Raw genomic sequence first — 6,750 nt, 5'->3', positions numbered from 1 at the left:
GCTGTATATGAACCCCTTTTCTCCGGGCATTATTTGTCTATAGCATTTTTCACGAACCTGAGGCAACTGAGAACCCTTCAGTGAAGGAATTCCACTAACCCTCACAATACCAACCAGGGGCCTCCCTGCAGTAACTCAGGTAGTTGTACCCATTCTCTTTCCGCATTCTATGTGTTCTTCTTCTTTCTTCTTTTTTTTCTTTTTTCTTCTTTTTATTTCTATCATGTAGTTCAGGGGTTTATAGATATATGTCCTGCATCTCATATTTCCTTTAGTGGTGCTTCTTACCCATTCTCATATCATTTACCCTAGTATTTCATGATCCTGAGGCGACTGAGAACCCTTTAATAAAGGAATCCTTTTTCACTTGAATTGTCAAGTGATACTTACCAGTGACTATCACGTAATGTTACAGGTAGTTGCATTTTCTTCCTCTTCTTTCTCTCCTTTCTTCTTTGTCACACGGTCCATTGTGTTATAGCCCACGTGTCATGATAACACTTGTACCATCTTTTCATTTAGATTCCACCTACAATTATTTACCGATTCCAGTTCTGAAATAGGCTTTCATCATCTACTCACTAGAATTCTCAAGTGCATAAGGTACTTAAGAACAAAGTATAAACATTGAGGTTTTTCTCACACCCATGTTCCTGTGTTCTTTGATATGATATGTGTTCATTTCCTTCACTATATAGGATTGCAAGTTTTCCATTTGTACCTTAATGGCAATGACGCTATACAATTGAACACATATCATCCTGTTATCCATATAGGTGTGTATTTACCTGCTTGACTATTTTTGGTTGTTTGATCCAGAATGTTTCTCCAGATAGGTCATGTGGAAATTTTCTTTCCTCAGTACAAATGTTTTCACTATGGCTTTGGAAAAATTTTTTGTATGTGCATCATGGTCATTTGACCCATTGTACTCTCAAGTAGCAATATATTGTACTGTTATGTTGTACTATGTACTAATTACGTGTTTATATGGTTTTGTAACCCTTTATGATCTTAGATAACTTTATCCTTGATAAAGACCTAAAAACAAGGTCGAAACGTTGGATGAATTATCCTTTTGCACAAATAAAGAATTTTCAGCATTCCAAGAGTTCTTTTCTTACGTTATTGATCACTATAGTGTGCCAGAGCTATTTCTATTGAATTGACTCTTATTTTTTCTGAGCACCTGCTATATACACAGTGAGCCAGACATATTCAAGTTTCATTCAGAAGGCAGAGGGAAGCCTTAGCAGCTGAGCCTATATCTTGGCTTGTGAGCATTAGAACAGGCCGGCGATTACAGGGTAACATGAAAAATGTCCAGCTTGCATTATGACTAGAACATGACAATATCCTTTTAAGTACTAACCTATGATGCGTTCCTAAGCAGTTGATGTTATATGTTCTACATTTCATTTTCTGCATACTTTACAAGTAGTAGAATTTGCTTTGATATAGGCAACTGGATTTTCACAATGAAAAGGCAAAGGATAACGCCCGAAAAAGACGCCATACATTATGTCAGTGCCATCACTGACAAACCTGGATTGACCATGAAATACATCAATCCCCTTAAAGGTGAGTTAAAACAAGTTTTAACTAAATTGCCTTAATATTGTCATGCATTAGAATGACTGTCTTAGGTAATGATAAATATTTTCTACAGGAAGAGGAGTGTTTGCTGAAACTGAAATCGAAAAAGGGAGTTTTGTTGCAGAATATCGAGGCGAGCTCACGTATGCACTTACGATGGTAGACAACTACTCGAGATTTATGGTTGTGGTACAAGTCAAAGATCTAATGGCCCATACTGCAGCGAAGGTCTTCCAAGCACACTTATGCAGACCTCATGGCTACTCAGAGAGAGTCCTCACAGATCAAGGCACTGCCTTTGAAGCGGAAATCTTCAAGGACTTCTGCAGCTTTTACCGATGCAGGAAGATGCGCACTACACCCTACCATGCTCAAACCAATGGTTATCAACCTGCTCAGGACTTTACCCCATATTCCAGATGTGGCCTTACAAGTGATTTATAGAGGGTTAACAATACGTTGGGATCACCGGATCTAATCTCCCTTTTTATACACCCTAAAATCTTGTTTGCTTTAGAATAAACAATAACATCATAAAGGTATAGCAGTACCGTTTCAAAGTTTCGGTGTCCCAAGCAGCATTCCATCAGCCTCTGGAAGGTTCCTGGCAAATTGCACAGCTCGAAGGGCATGCTTTTGAACTCGCAGAGACCCATTGGGGTGGCAAAGGCGGTCTTCTCCCGGTCTGCCTCAGCAACGGACACTTGCCAATAGCGACTAGTGAGATCAAGGGTAGAAAAATAATTTGCAGTTCTCAATGCAGCTAGCTATTCCTCAATACAGGGGAGTGGTGCTGTCCTTCTTCTTTAACAGGACCAACGGAGCTGCCCAGAGGCTACAACTGTCACGGATAACCCCAGCCTCCTTCATGTTGCTCAACATGTCCTTGGTACACTGGTAATGTGCAGGTAGTTTTGGCTTATATCTCTCTTTGATGGGTGGGTGTGCACTTGTGGGGATGTAGTGTTTGACCCCTTTTATTCTTCAAAAGTCTAGCGGATGTTTGCTGAAGACTTGCTCGTATTCTTGCACTAGCCTGTAGACCCCCTTCTTGTGATGTGAAGGTGTGGAGTCAGTGCCTACGTGTAATTCCTTACACCACTCCTCTGGCTGACTTGGTGAGCTGTCACTGAATGGGTGGGCTGAAGCAATGGTGGATGCTGCTGTTTGGATAGCATGTGTATCTACTGAGAACAGCTTATCAATGGTGGCAAATCGGAGCAGCTTAATCTCTTGCTCTCCGCAGTTCAACACTCTCATGGGCACTCTTCCCTTCCATATTAATGAATAAAACTATGATGTAAATAGCATATAGATACCCCACAAATGCAGATAAAAGTAGGTTATGGGAAAAGGGGGAAGAGAGAAACAGGAAAATAGTGGAATAAAGTATACCTTCCAGGTGGGAGAGGAAATGGCAGCACAGCCAGTGGAGGTGAAGCAAGGGGAGCCTGCAACTAAAGAGTTGAGAGCGTTATCACATGGTGACTGAGCCTGATTGTAACGGGAGCATAGAGGTGCCGATCCTGTCTTACCTGCGTTGGTGTAGAAGTGGGTGTCCTGTGGTGGAGTCAGCTGTGTGCAGTGGTGGCCGTGGGTTCTTTTATGTGCGACCGTAGTAATAGCTGCGCCCACTTCCTGTATGGGAGTGGAATGCAGTGAGGCTAATGGAACGCACGCCTGCGCATTTGTGTTTAACGTCGCGCATGTGCAGAACGGAGAAAAGGCTGCGCTCACTTCCTAATGAAAGGGAGTGAGACGCAGCTGGGAAGGGAAGGGAAAAGATTAGGGTTTGGGGATGATGAAAGGGCTTTCTACGGGCAAGGATGGCAAAGGGTGGCAGTGACGGAAAGTCAGGCAGCCTGTCCTGTCCTGTCCTGTCCGTCCGTCTTTTTGTATCATGAATTGGAAAGACTGCAAGGGGGAGGGGAGGTGCTTGGAGGAGGAGGAGTTATTCAGATTAATTGCAGTGGGCGGCGGCTGCAAAAAGCATCATTCTTCTTGTTTTTGCTCTGCAAAACAGCCTTTTCAAGGGTTGGCTTGGGTGACAAAATGTCTTCTGTAGGCGTGGGTTTGTCTCCCTCTCCCTAAGATGTGTCCGGTATAGGCCAGGGTGCCACTCAAGGCCGTAACCAATTCGGGTTATAGCTTCTCGGCCTTTTGGCTAAGATCAAGTGTAGTTTCGGAGGACGCTACCTTGGTCGGTACTGGAAGGTGCCTGGGATTGCACGTCTGCCGGCCTTGAGGAAGTGTGTGCGCCTTCTGGTGACACATAGCCCTCTTGTGCCTGGACGGTTCCCAGGCAACGGGAGGCGATCACCTTTGTTATTTTGAAGTCCTACTGATAAACAGAAAAAAAAAAAAATTAAATCTGTTCTTATCAGTTTAATATCTGATACGTCCCCTCTCTGGGGACCATATATTAAATGGATTTTTAGAACAAGGAGATGGAAAAAATCTTGCTCTGTCCACTCCACGCATTGACCTGGTATTGCAGTACCTCCAGGACCGGTGCACCCCTTCTTAACCCAGTTTCCAAAAGCAGAACTCAATTCACCTGATTCAAATGAGCCCCATTAGTGAATTGAAAGAAAGCAAAAACTTTATATGCACCTCAATTTGGCCAATTCACTTTTCACACTTTCACCCTTTTTTTTATCTTTCACACCTTTTACTTGCTTTATTGATGCAAAAGCTGTGCCAAATAGCAAACTCATCTCCACTCAACTTGACCAACTCTGCTATGTCCCGTGCAGTATCTTATTCTCAGTCTTATCTAGATCATTTGCAATTGAATAGAATAGATCCCTTTTGGACACATTGGATTCAGCTGCTGCAGTGACTGCAGGTGTTAGAAGATGCAGACTTGGCATCAGGTGCTGTCTATCAGATTCCACTCCAATTAAAGCTTCCATTGTTTTTCGGTGTTTTCTTTGAGCAATGATGATGTCTTTAGTGATCTGTTGGCTCCCTCTCCTGGAGGAAGAGTTTGCTTGCTCTTGGACTTTCAAAAAGAGAGGTCATGATAGACATTTAGCTTCTGAGCCCAATTGGGGACAGTCATGGGTGATGAATGTTTTGCAACCTGCTGCGAAGCCTGATACCGCAATATAAGGAACGTCAAATACTAAGAATGGGCGGCCTATGAAAGAATTAGTACTTTCATTAAGCATACTTAAACGGCTAATTGGGAATAGACAAACTGTAAAAAGCCCTCTGAGAAAGCCCCTCTCTAACCTTTGTTAGTAAGCTTTTCTGTAGTCTGCCTGTTGATGTATTTTCCGTTTGAACAGTGCACAACATGAAGTGACGGAACACTGGCTTGTCACAATGTCCCCCGCTGACATCACGATAGCGCTGCTGCCTAGAAAGCCAGCTGCGCAGCAGAAGTTGCTCTTTGGGTGGGATGGTGGGCTAATGTATCTATTCCTGCTTGGTGTGAGTTTGACATGATCTAGAGCAACGAGTTCCAGCGGCTAGCGGTTGATTATTGGCTGTAATGGGGCTTTCTGGCTGGTGCCAGCCTTTCTTCTTAGCACACAGGAACCACAATCCCTACACCATGCTTCGATGGATTCTCTCATCCCAGCCCAGTAAAACTACATATTTCACACAGTTATAAGCAGCCCATGGGCATTCACCTGGATTAAAACCCATAACAGCTCATAGACCAAACAATCAATCTACCACTGGACCAAAGACAGGAAGCTAAATCCACTGCCTGCGGTAACTAACTTAATCCTATAGTCTACTCACACAACAAACCCAAGAGAAAGGAAAAAAACATGGCTTCGATTATCCATCCAATGAAAACGCATAACCATTGTGAGCCATTGGACAATGCAATTGCACACATGGTGACATGGTGCACGGCCCAATGAATCAAGTCTGTACTTCATATTCACGGTTTAAGCCCTTGGGTTCTAATGTGTCCAGAGTACATATCCAGAAAGATTCCCTTTCTTTGTGCTAAGCACAAGTCAACAATACGTTGTAAGCAGATTCTATTACCAGTCCCACACCATTTTGTGACGCATAATCGCACAGTGGCCCAATTAAGATTCCAAGTCATCGAACATGTCCCAGCCATACGCAGAGGAGGCGATAGAATTAGGAAGCTCAAAGAAAGGGAATCTTTCTGGATATATACTCTGGGCACGTTGGAACCCAAGGGCTTAAACCATGAATATGAAGAACCGACTTGATTCATTGGGCCGTGCACATTTTTTCTAACGCCCGGTTCTTTTTCGTGTTCACACTATATATGGTTCCAGTATGTATGGAGTTCCATTCTTCCTTGTTTTTTATTTGTCATGTTTGTCTGATTACCTTGTCTAACAGTTTTTTCTCCCCTTTCTTTACCTTCCAGGTTCCCATAGTCACGTGAAATATCCCTGTTGCACTTGATTACGGCTCACTATTCACTATAGGATGTCTTATATCTAACATCACACTCTCACCCATCAGCACTCTATAGGTTTGTATAAGGTATGCGCTTACACATCCGGTCCTCCATAGGTATTTCCACTTATGTAGCACTATCCCTATGATCACTCATAACTCATACCCTTGTAGTCAATTACAGCCTCCTCTCTCCCCTCTCCCCTTCTCCCTTTCCATCTATAATTTTGCCAGTACAATATTAGTTTACATTAGGCACACACTCACATATTCCTTTCCTTAGTGACTTATTGTAATTCACATTCGCATACAATTCTCTATGCCTGCCCCATTACTACATTCATACCTACTTGACCCTATCCTGATACCCCTTGTCTCACCTTGTTGGTCCCTACACCTGTTATCATCTCCTTTCCTGTGTCTGTCTTGTCACACAACACATTTTAGCATATCCCTTGTGCTCCTTATTACCTGTCCTGCCTATTAGAATTATGTCCATTATGTCCATGCATGGCCCAATGAATCAAGTCTGTACTTCATATTCATGGTTTAAGCCTTTGGGTTCCAATGTGCCCAGAGTATATATCCAGAAAGATTCCCTTTCTTTGAGCTTCCTAATTCTATTGCCTCCTCTGCGTATGGCTTGGACATGTTCGATGACTTGGAATCTTAATTGGATCACTGTGTGATTATGCGTCACAAAATGGTGTGGGACTGGTAATAGAATCTGCTTACAATGTATTGTTGACTTGT

The 6,750-nt window shown here is 42.9% G+C and overlaps 1 pseudogene; it reads left to right on the top strand.

Moving 5' to 3' along the window:
- Nucleotides 1-3,911: 3,911 nt before the first annotated feature.
- Nucleotides 3,912-4,118, top strand: LOC142260745 (U2 spliceosomal RNA; annotated as a pseudogene).
- The last annotated feature ends 2,632 nt before the right edge of the window (nucleotides 4,119-6,750 follow it).

Source organism: Anomaloglossus baeobatrachus, unplaced genomic scaffold, assembly GCF_048569485.1.
Source record: "Anomaloglossus baeobatrachus isolate aAnoBae1 unplaced genomic scaffold, aAnoBae1.hap1 Scaffold_176, whole genome shotgun sequence".
Classification (NCBI taxonomy): Eukaryota; Metazoa; Chordata; class Amphibia; order Anura; family Aromobatidae; genus Anomaloglossus; species Anomaloglossus baeobatrachus.
Note: the sequence above shows the minus strand (reverse complement) of the source record. Positions and strands in the feature narration are given on the sequence as shown.